We start from the raw sequence: 12,104 nt of genomic DNA, 5'->3' as shown, positions 1-12,104 counted from the left end.
CACAAGGGGTCAAATGTTGCAGATGCTGGGGTCTGTATGAAAAACAGAAAAAAAACAAAAAACTTTGCTGGAAATCACAGCAGGTCCGGCCGCATCTGTGCAGAGAACAAGCCAACGACGACTCGAGTCTGGGTGACTCTACGTCAGGTGAGGTTACATGTAGCGTGACATGAACCCAAGACTCCGGTTGAGGCCGTCCTCATGAGTGCAGAACTTGGCTATCAGTTATTAATGATAGCCAAGTTCCGCACTCATGAGGATGGCCTCAACCGGGATCTTGGGTTCATGTCACGCTACATGTAACCCCACCTGACGTAGAGTCATCCAGACTCGAGTCATCATTGGCTTGTTCTCTCTGCACAGATGCGGCCGGACCTGCTGTGATTTCCAGCAAAGTTTTTTGGTTTTTTTCTGTTTTTCATACAGACGCCAGCATCTGCAACATTTGACCCCTTGTGACCCCACCTCATTGTTCTTTGATGTAATGTTTTCCTGACTGACCTGTTTGGACACCATTCACACCTTTGATTGCTGTGATTATCTCTCTGCCGAGGTGTGATAAATGGCAGTTAGAAAGATTACCTGTAATCATCTGGCAGTGTTCTCTGACTATATATGCTGTGCCTATATGCATCTCTTCACTTCACCTGACGAAGGAGCAGCGCTCTGAAAGCTTGTGTTTTCAAATAAAGCTGTTGGACTATAACCTGGTGTTGTGTGACTTCCCACATTAATAATATTATCATTTTTTAATAGTTTTGACTATCACATGACTGGCTATATGATATTAATAAAGTTGCCACTTGAGGAAAGCAGAGGCAACCACTGTATATAAACCACCATTCTAAAGTCCAGACTGATTGTATCATTCCCATGATGAATCCTCTACTGATAAATTTGATATAGTAAAAGCACAAGAAAACAAGGAAGCATTTAAAGCCTAAGAACCCCATCTCTTCCATAGACAAGGAATAATCTGCCTTATCTTGGCCATGACCCATCTCATGTCATGTCCATAAGGTTTCATGAAGCCCACCCTGCTCCCCAAAGGTCATGATGGAAAGCCCCACAACATCAAACCTTGGAATTTGCCTTCCTCGGCATGACATTCAACATAGTAGACTTCTACTGATCCATTCATGGTAATATTCATAGAATCATACAGTACAGAAGGAGGCCATTTGGTCCATCATGCCTGTGCTGGCTCTTTGGTAGAGCTATCCAATTAGTCCTACTCCCCTGCTCTTTCCCCCATAGCCCTGTCATTTTTTTTCCCTTCATGTATTTATCCAATTCCCTTTTGAATGTTACTATTGAATCTGCTTCCACCATCCTTTCAGACAGTGCATTCCAGATGTGTAAAGAATGTTTTCTCATGTCACCTCTGGTTCTTTTGCCAATTACCTTAAATCTGTGTCCTTTGGTTACTGACCCTTCTGCAACTGGAAACAGTTTCTTCTTATTTACTCTATCAATATCGTTCATGATTTTGAATACCTCTATCAAATCTCCTCTGAACCTTCACTGCTCTAAGGAAAACAACCCCAGCTTCTCCAGTCTCTCAACATAACTTAAGTCCCTCATCCCTGGTACCATTCCAGTAAATCTCTTCTGCACCCTCTCTAAGGTCTTGATATCCTTCCTAAAGTGTGGTGCCTAGATTTGAACACATCACTCCAGCTGAGGCTTAACCTGTGTTTTATAAAGGTTTAGCATAACTTCCTTGCTTTTGTACTCTATTCCTCTATTAATAAAGCCAAAGATCTCATATGTTATTTTAACAGCCATCTCAACTTGTGCTGTCACCTTCAAAGATTTGTGCACATACACCCCCAGGTCTCTCTGTTCCTGCACCCCCTTTAAAATTGTACAATTTAGTTCATATTGCCGCTCCTCATTCTTACTTCAAAAATGAATCACTTCACACTTCTCTGCCTTAAATTTCATCTGCCATGTGTCTGCCCATTTCACCAGTCTGTCTATGTCCTCCTGAAGTCTATCACTATCCTCCTCATTGTTTACTACATTTCCGAGTTTTGTGTCATCTGCAAACCTTGAAATTATGCCCTGAATACCCAAGTCCAGCTCATTAATATATATCAAAAAGAGTAGTGGTCCTAATACCGATCCCTGGGGAACACCATTGTATACCTCCTTCCAGTCTAAAAAAACAACCGTTCACCACTATTCTCTACTTTCTTTCCCTTAGTCAATCCTGTATCCATGCTGCCACTATCCCTTTAATCTCATGGGCTTTAATTTTGCTAACAAGTTATTATGTGGTACTTTGTCAAACGCCTTTTGAAAGTCCAGATACACAACATCAACTGCACTACCCTTATCAACCCTCTCCATTACTTCAGCAAAGAACTCAATCAAGTTAGTCAAACACGATTTGCCTTTAACAAATCCGGGTTGACTTTAATTCATTAGCCTAGACGTTTCCAAATGCCAATTAATTTTGTCCAGGATTAATATCTCTAAAAGTTTCCCTACCAGCGAAGTTAAGTTGGCCACCCTGTAGCTACTGGGTTTATCCTTCACCCCTTTTTAAAAACAGGGGCGTAACATTGGCAATCTTCCAATTATAGGTTTTTTTTTCAGTGGAACTCTACATTTTTTTTTATTTTTTATAAATACTGTAATATTTTATGCACTTATTCCAAACCAGGCAGAACAATTCTTGCCTTGGTGCGATTTGGCGCAGGCTTGCGTTAGTGGAAACGCCGCTCTCAGGACAGTTCGGCGGAAGGGAGTTCCCTGGTCCCGCCGGCGCTATCAGCGACGTGCGCAGTGGCGGCGCTGGAGGGAGGGAAGGAGCGAAGCTGGTGCTGATGGAAGGCGGGAAGAGAGCGAGCTGTCAGCGGGGAGGCTCAAGGAGGAGAAGACAACTGCTGATTCACCTTACAATCTATTAACACACACACACAGCAACGTTGGATGAACAGCGAGGGCAGCTCGAGGCTTTGAGGAGACTATTTTAGCGCCTTCGGTTGTGGTTTTCTTCAACCTCATTCTGGTCCCCCACCCCCTCACCCCCTCTTTGGCCAAAGTGCAGATGAAGAGATTGAAGAAATTGTCACTTTGTGCCTCGGTCCATTGGGTTTGGAATTACAAAGCGCTATTATTGTTCAAAATTGAACTCTCTGATACAAATGAGAATTTGCTCACGTCGCCTCTTGGGGACTGTTGTGGATCTGAACCTCGAGCCACTAATTTATGCCAACAATAAGGAGTTACTGGGGGGAAAATGTTTTAAGGCATGAAAGAAAAGAAGAGCCGGCCACTAAAGTGTGTTTTACGCTTCCTGAGCAGATACTCGATATCAAAATGTGAAATAGTGAAGAGTAACATTTCTGTGGACAAAAATAACACGATGCGGCTTTAGAATACCAAGTAAGTGGTCATCCTCAGGTTGTCGTTTCTGTATTTACGTGCGATCGCAAACTAGTAGAGGGCTGGATGGCAACTGTTAGAAGCGGCTAGATTTTGTTACCTTCGTGCCGCATTTTAGTATTTTTTAATACATGTGTCCGCAGCTTGAAAGAGATACCAACAGGGATTGTTTCGGTTGCATTCGGTGGTTGTATTTAATTCTGAAATACGTTACTATCCACTGGTTCAGCCGTAAATTTTGGTGTTACTTTATCACATCTCCCAGTCAACACCTATTCATTCGAACGGATAGTTTACCTGAATAATGAACGCCCGTTGTTGACTTTAGGTCGATATTTCACAGACAGTTGAACTATTAAATCAATGCGTCAGTGGCTGGCCCGGCTTTATTGTCGGTGAAGGGCGCCTCCAGTGGACATCCTGTTAGCAACATTTGTTTTTCGTCCGCACAATAATCCCATTAATTTAGGGAATCCCGCTCAGTAGTTCTAGTAGTTTAATTAAATAAGTATTATTTGTAAATCCATTAAAAATTAAATGGCCATTTCAAACCTTGTATATTTATGAATCAGTTTAGAAAGTTATGAATCAACAGAAAAAATGTAGAAGTTATTCACATTAAATTGTAAATTATTTCGGTTTTTTTTAATGATCTACTCGTGAATGTTCAGACTTGGGGGATAACACTTTTTTTACGGGTACTTATTGACTGCGTCAATCTTTGGTAAACCAGATACAGAGTGAGCGAGCAATGCTAAGCTTCGGCTAAGTTATGTAGAAGTCAACTTTATGAGCAGCCAGGTCGTTGCTAATTCATTATTGTATATCTGTTTCCTAAACAATGTCTGTATGGGTCTGCGAGTGAAACATTTTGCAGAGCCACAACGCAGTTCCATGCAATAACTCACTTCCACCGAGGACATTCATCAGGACAGACCGGGTTTACTCATCAGGAACTATAAAGGGGCATCGTAAAGTATGACAAACCGTTCATTTTCTTTTTATAAAACACACAATATAATAAAGTATGTCACCTGTACAGGACGTGGTGGGGGGTGGTGGGGGAAACGTGATGCACTGTTCATTTGGATCTTTTTCCTTTGCCAAACACCGATTCATGACAGTGCCCATTAACAGCTAACAGAGAGACTTAGTCCGGTTAGGTTACATATCAACCAGGCACCAGAAATTAAAGGACATTAAATATGTGCAGTGTTTTAACACTCATTTTATCTGAAAATTAACGGATTTTTAATAGTTGGCTCGGAGTTTATCGAGAGAGGATTGGATTCTGGAGCCTCCGGTCTCAAAATTCCCTGATACTGACCAATGAGAATCAGTTTTTGTAGCAACGGATACTACAGGGTCAACGTTACTGCTGAAAATACTAATGGATCAACACTTAGATCGTTCGACTGACGGATTAACCCATTTTATTTTAGCATATTTTTAAATAGCGAACAGAGTTCTGTGTTCGAATGTATGTAGCATTTGAATTCATACAAATGCTTTAAGTCTTCGTTTGCCAATATATTGTAATTTCGAGGTTTATATGTGCTGCAGCTCAAAAGACTTTTACAAATCATTGGCCACAATTTTAATGGCTCCCAAATAATTGCACGAGGCGCTGGGATTTGGTGATATATTTTACGAATGCACGGAGGTTCGCCTATTTCTGAGAGTATAATGGGAATTCAAGCGAGGCTCCATTAACTTGTCGAATAAGTCAAGTTGCTGCCACAGGAAAACACAACCGCGTATGCTTCAATTTAAATAGGTGCAACAACTTTCTAACCACCCCGCCCCCGTCTCCTTGCATGCAAACTCCCAGAGAAAGGCCATTCCTAATTAATTGTGGCCAAGTCTGTAAACGTCTAAATATCTTTTATGATGAGCATGCTGCATCACTCTTCCATTTAATATATATTTTAAATTCATTGAGGACATTGCTCCCATTTATTTTTTATTAAATTTGTTACTACGAATATGTATTTAATTGAAAACACCTGCAGTACCAGTTATGCCTGTAGGTAGCACTGTAATAGGTATTTTCAATGTTGAAAGTGTCACACTATATGACTGCTATTTTATACTGACAGTTTCTCAACCCATGATTGTGCAATCTGGCCATTGGGCTTCCATAAATTTTTCAAAATGCCTTCTGATTTTCTTCTGATCACTTTTTTTTTTCCGAGTAACTGAAATTTTTATGCCAAAAATGTTTTAAACAAAATAAAAATGTCAAAAAGTGCATATCTCACAATAATATAATTAAGTTTATCCACTAAATTATCATTTAATGTCTTCATTAACATTTTTACCTGGGTGTGGACTTGATATTTGTGTCCAGAGTTATGATTCGATGCGCTGAATTTGGACTGTGCAAGTTGAGCATGTGCAGTGTGACCAATTGGCTAGAATACATCAATACCATTTATTTATCTATTCTGATGGAATATTTTTCTTTAATTTCAAGCACTTTTTACCCTGTAACATTTCTTCAAATAATTTTGTTGAACATGAGTACACATTTCAAAAGCCTGATGGAGATAACATTTATACTGAGTTTTTAAAAAAATGCTGCTTTCATGTGTGAGAGAGAGAAATAAAATGATATAATTCTAATTGTGCAACTGTTGTGGCTTTTGTGTTCTATAAACTTTAGAAAGTGTATTAAGCTGAAGGAGAGAGTGACTGTGGTCAGGGAGAAGGGGGAGGGAGAGAAAGGGCAGAGAGAATAAAATTTAAAAGAAACATTTAATTTTGAAGCTGCCTAATTATCCGCCTGTGTTATGTTGACAGTTAGAAAAGGTAATTGCTAATTATTGCTTACGCCCATGAGACATAGATGCTAATTATTAACACCTATGAGACAGAGACAGAGAGATAGAGAAAAGCAGACTGACTGTGTCTTGCCTAATTTTTTGAAATGAGTAAGTTGAATTCTGAAAGCAAACTTAGAAGAAAACAGATTAAAAGGAAGGATAAGAGAGTGGGAGGAAGATGAGAGGGAAATAGGTTGACGGTGATGGGGTCTCATCGTGGAGCAGGGGATTGAAGGATACAATGTTTGAGCAAGTAGTTCAAAAGGGAGGAGATGGGGTAGTGAGGGACGGTAAAATGTGGGTGTAGATAGTGAGAAGCTGAAGGAATAGGAGATTTGATGGAAGTGAAGAAAGGAATGGTGATTGGGGGAGGAGATGGAAATGGAGGTGCTAAGGGCCCACCAGCTATATCAAAAAGGAAAGAAGAAACGAAAAAAATGAGAAGCAGAAGTAAAAAGAGGGAAAATCAAAAAAGAGTTGGGAAGAGAGATGCAGTAGATAATTGAAAGGGAAAGATAGAAGCAGAAAACACAAGACAGCGAGAGAAACGGCAACACAAATGGAGTAGAGGCAGGTAAGAGAGAAGGCATTTTCTCTGACTAACTGTGTATAATTCCAAGAGCGGTCAACTGGTACCAATTATTTATCAGTTGCCCACATTAAACTGCATTTGTCGCTCATCAGCCCAGTTAATTATAAAATGTAGACTCTTTTGATTCTAATTGCACTGTTCCACATTGCTTAGCCTGCCTCCTTTTTTTTAATCATTCACAGGATGTGGGCATTGCTGGCAAGGCCAGCATTTATTGCCCATCCCTAGTTGCCCTTGAAAAGGTGGCAGGCCATGGGACTCCCGGGATGCTGTTGGTTAGGCAGTTCTAGGATTTGGATGCAGCGGCGATGAAGGAACAGCGAAATATTTCCAAATCAAGATGGTGTGTGACTTGGAGGGCAGCTTGGAGTTGGTGGTGCTCCCATGCGCCTGCTGCCCTTGTCCTTCTAGGTGGTAGAGGTCACAAGTTTGGGAGGTGCTTTCAATGAAGACTTGGCGAGTTTCTGCAGTGCACCTTGCAGATGGTACACACTGCAGCCACGGTGTGCCGGTGGTGGAGGGAGTGAATGTTTAAGGTGGGGGATGTGGTGCCAGTCATGCAGGCTGCTTTGTCTTGGATGGTATCAAGCTTCTTGAGTGTTGTTGGAGCTGCACTCATCCAGTCAAGTGGAGAGTATGGCATCACATTCCTGACTTATGTCTTGTAGATGGTGGAAATGGTTTGGGGAGTCAGGAGGTGAGGCACTCACCGCAGAATACCCAGCCTCTGACCTGCTCTTGTAGCCACAGTATTTATGTGGCTGATCCAGTTAAGTTTCTGGCCAATGGTGACCCCCCAGGATGTTGATGGTGCAGGATTCAGCGATTGTAATGCCATTGAATGTCAAGGGGGGGTGGTTAGACTCTCCCTTGTTGGAGATGATTATTGCCTGGCACTTGTGTGGCATGAATGTTATTTGCCACTTATCAGCCCAAGTCTGAATATTGTCCAGGTCTTGCTGCATGCAGGCACAGACTGCTTCATTATCTGAGGAATTACGAATGTAATTGAACACAGCAATTATCAGTGAACTTCCCCACTTCTGGCCTTATGATGCGGGGGGGGAAGGTGATTGATGAAGCAGCTGAAGATGGTTGGGCCTAGGACACTGCCCTGAGGAACTCCTGCAGCCATGTCCTGGGGCTGAGATGATTTGGCCTCCAATTATCATAACCATCTTCCTTTGTGCTAGGTGTGACTCCAGCCAGTGGGAAATTCCGCCCCCCCCCCCCCCCCGATTCCTAATGACTTCAATTTTACCTTGATGCCACACTCGATCAAATGCTGCCTTGATGTCAAGGGCAGTCACTCTCGCCGCATGATAGGACTGTCGACGACACCTTCCATCACTTTGCTAATGATTGAGAGTAAACTTATGCGTTGGCTGGATTGGATTTGTCCTGCTTTTTGTGGACAGGACATATCTGGGCAGTTTTCCACATTGTTGGGTAGATGCCAGTGTTGTAGCTGTACTGGAACAGCTTGGCTAGAAGCGCGGCTAGTTCTGGAGCAGAAGTCTTCAGCACTACAGCCGGGATGTTGTCGTGGCCCATTGCCTTTGCTGTATCCAATGCACCCAGCCGTTTCTTGATATCATGTGGAGTGAATCGAATTGGCTGAAGTCTGGCTTCTGTGATGGTGGGACCCTCAGGAGGAGGCTGAGATGGATCATCCACTCAGCACTTCTGGCTGAAGATGGTTGCAAATGCTTCAGCCTTGTCTTTTGCACTCATGTGCTGGGCTCTGGCATCATTGAGGATGAGGGTGTTCATGAAGCCTCCTCCTCCTGATAATTGACAATCACCTTTCACGACTTGATGTGGCAGGACTGCAGAGCTTTGATCTGATCCGTTGGTTGTGGAATCGCTTAACTCTGTTTACAGCATGCTGCTTCTGCTGTTTAGCATGTATGTAGTCTTGCAGCTTCACCAGGTTGGCACCTCATTTTTATGTACGTCTGGTGCTGCTCCTGGCATGCTCTTCTACACTCCTTATTGAAGCAGGGTTTGTCCCCTAACTTGATGGTAATGGTAGAGTGAGGAATATGCCAGGCCATGAGGTTACAGATTGTGGTGAAATACAATTCTGCTGCTGCTGATGGCCCACATCACCTCACAGATGCCCAGTTTTGAGCTGCTAGATCTGTTCTGAATCTATCTCATTTAGCACAGTGGTACTGCCACACAACATGATGGAGGGTGTCCTCAGTGTGAAGACAGGACTTCGTTTCCACATGGATTGTGCTGTGGTTACTCCTACCAATACTGTCATGGACAGATGCATCTGCGACAGGTAGATTGGTGAAGATGAGGTTAAGTAGGCTTTTCCTTCATGCTGGTTCTCTCATCACTTGCCGCAAGCCACGTCTGCCAGCTATATCCTTCAAGACTCGGACAGTTTGGTCCATAGTGGTGCTACCGAGCCATTCTTGGTGATGGACTTTGAAGTCCCCCTGCCAGAGTACATTCTATGCCCTTGCTACCCTCAGTGCTGCTTCCAAGTGGTGTTCAACATGGAGGAGTACTGATTCTCAGCTGAGGGAAGGCAGTAGGTGGTAAACACAAGGGGGTTTCCTTGTCCATGTTTGACCTGATGCCATGAGACTTCATAAGGTCCGGCGTCATAGTTGAGGACTCCCATGGCCACTCCCTCCTGACTGTATACCACTGTGCTGCCACCTCTGGTGGGTCTGTCCTCCTTCACAAAGGAGGATGCAAATAACCTCCCAGAGATGTTGGGGAACATAGGGTCTAATGAGAGGGAGGAACTGAATGAAATCAGTATTTGTAGGGAAATGGTGTTAGGGAAATTGATGGGATTGAAGGCCGATAAATCCCCAGGGCCTGATAATCTACATCCTTGGGTACTTAAGGAAGCGGCCCTAGAAATAGTAGATGCATTACTGGTCATCTTCCAAAATTCTATAGACTCTGGCACAGTTCCCATGGATTGGAGGGTAGCTAATGTAACCCCACTATTTAAAAAAGCTGGTAGAGAGAAAACGGGGAATTATAGACCGGTAAGCCTGACATTGGTAGTGGGGAAAATGCTAGAGTCCATTATAAAAGATGTAATAGCAGAGCACTTGGAAAACAGTGACAGGATCGGACAAAGTCAACATGGATTTACAAAAGGTAAATTGCGCTTGACTAATCTACTGGAATTTTTTGAGGATGTAACTGGTAGAATAGATAAGGGAGAACCAATGGATGTGGTGTATTTGGACTTTCAGAAGGCTTTCGATAAGGTGCCGCATAAAGGATTAGCGTGTAAAGTTAAAGCACATGGGATTGGGGGTAAGGTACCGACTTGGATAGAGAACTGGTTGGCAGACAGGAAGCAAAGAGTTGGTATAAACGAGTCTTTTTCTGTGTGGCAGGCAGTGACTAGTGGGGCACCGCAGGGATCGGTGCTAGGACCCCAGCTATTCACAATATATATTAATGATCTAGATGAGGGAACTAGATGTAATATCTAAAAGATTGCAGATGACACAAAGCTGGGTGGGCGTGTGTGCTGTGAGGAGGATGCCGAGAAACTCCAGTATGATTTGGACAGGTTGGGTGATTGGGCAAATGCATGGCAGATGCAGTATAATGTGGATAAATGTGAGGTTATCCACTTTGGTGGCAAAAACAGGAAGGCAAATTATTATCTGAACGGCAATAGATTGGGAGAAGGGGAAGTGCAACGAGACCTGGGTGTCTTTGTGCACCAGTCACTGAGGGTAAGCATGCAGGTGCAGCAGGCAGCTAAGAAGGCAAACGGTATGTTGGCCTTCATAGTGAGAGGATTCGAGTACAGTAGCAAGGCTGTCTTGCTGCAGTTGTACAGGGCCTTGGTGAGACCACACGTTGAGTATTGTGTGCAGTTTTGGTCATCTTATCTGAGGAAGAATGTTCTTGCCATGGAGGGAGTGCAGCAAAGATTCACCAGACTGATACCTGGGATGGCAGGGATGACGTATGAGGAGCGATTAGGTCGATTGGGCTTATATTCGCTGGAGTTTAGAAGAATGAGAGGGGATCTCATTGAAACTTGTAAAATTCTACCAGGACTAGACAGACTAGATGCAGGAAGAATGTTCCCAGTGGCGGGGGAGTCCAGAACCAGGGGTCACAGTCTAAAGATTAGGGGTAAGCCATTTAGGACAGAGATGAGGAGGAATTTCTTCACCCAGAGAGTGGTGAACCTGTGGAATTCTCTACCACAGAAGGCAGTTGAGGCCAATTCATTAAATATATTCAAGAAGGAGTTAGATATATTTCTTAAGGCTAAAGGGATCAAGGGATATGGGGAGAAAGCAGGGACAGGGTACTTAATTTGGATGATCAGCCATGATCTCATTAAATGGTGGAGCAGGCTCGAGGGGCCAAATGGTCTACTCTTGCTCCTATCTTCTATGTTTCTATGATAGTGATGGAGGAGTCTGGACGTTGGCTGAAATGTATAAATCTGTATGTCTGTAAGCTGTTGCCTGACTAGTCTGTGGGACAGCTCTCCCAATTTTGGCACAAGTCCCCAAATGTTAGTGAGGAGGACTTTGCAGGGTCAACTGGGCTGGGTGTGCCATTGTCATGTATGAATCCAGTGCCTAGGTCGATGCTATTATAGTTTTTTGTAGTGGTTTGTTACAACTGAGTTGCCATTTCAGAGGGTAGTTAAGAGTCAAGCTGGGAATCTGGAGTCACATATACCGGGTAAGTGGAAGGACCCACAGCAATGTGTTTGACTCTTAACTGCCCTCTGAAATGGCCTAGCAAGCCACTCAGTTGTACCAAACCACTGTGAAAAACTATATAATAAAAATCAAATCGGACAGACCACCTGGCATCGACCACTAAGCACAGGATTCAGATACGACAAAGGCACGCCCAGCCCAGTCAAGGACATTAGTAAACCAGATGGGTTTGTACAACAATCCAGCCGTTTCATGGTCATCATTACTAATACTAGCTTTTTATTCCAGATTTATTTAATTAACTGAATTTAAATTCCCCAGCTGTCATGGTGGGATTTGAACTCATGTCTCTTGATCATTAGTCCAGGCCTCGAACATAACCACTATGCTACTGTACCTCATTTTTGTATTACCTGCAACATGCATGCCCTGATTTTATGTGTAGTACTTTGTGTTTGTAATTGTTTTGTTTTAGCACATCTGCTTAGTTGGCTTATTTTTGAGAAGGTGTGAATACAGATTGAATTTAGAAAAATTATGTATGCATTATTAGCAAGGAATATTTTATTTGCCACCCATGATGCGCATGACAAAAACTAATCACAACTG

At 43.0% G+C, this 12,104-nt stretch overlaps 1 protein-coding gene across 1 annotated transcript in view; it reads left to right on the top strand.

Annotated features, from left to right (window-relative positions):
* The first annotated feature begins 2,688 nt into the window (after nucleotides 1-2,688).
* Nucleotides 2,689-12,104, top strand: part of trpc4b (transient receptor potential cation channel, subfamily C, member 4b) — a 243,411-nt gene continuing 233,995 nt past the window's right edge. Inside the window, exon 1 of the mRNA XM_085999399.1 lies at nucleotides 2,689-3,396. The gene's annotated coding sequence lies outside the window, so the exon portion shown is untranslated. The remainder of the gene's footprint in view (nucleotides 3,397-12,104) is intronic.

Source organism: Somniosus microcephalus, chromosome 10 (genome assembly GCF_052327205.1).
Source record: "Somniosus microcephalus isolate GS21.2 chromosome 10, FLI_Smic_1.0, whole genome shotgun sequence".
Classification (NCBI taxonomy): domain Eukaryota; kingdom Metazoa; phylum Chordata; class Chondrichthyes; order Squaliformes; family Somniosidae; genus Somniosus; species Somniosus microcephalus.
This window is presented reverse-complemented; position numbering and strand designations above follow the sequence as displayed.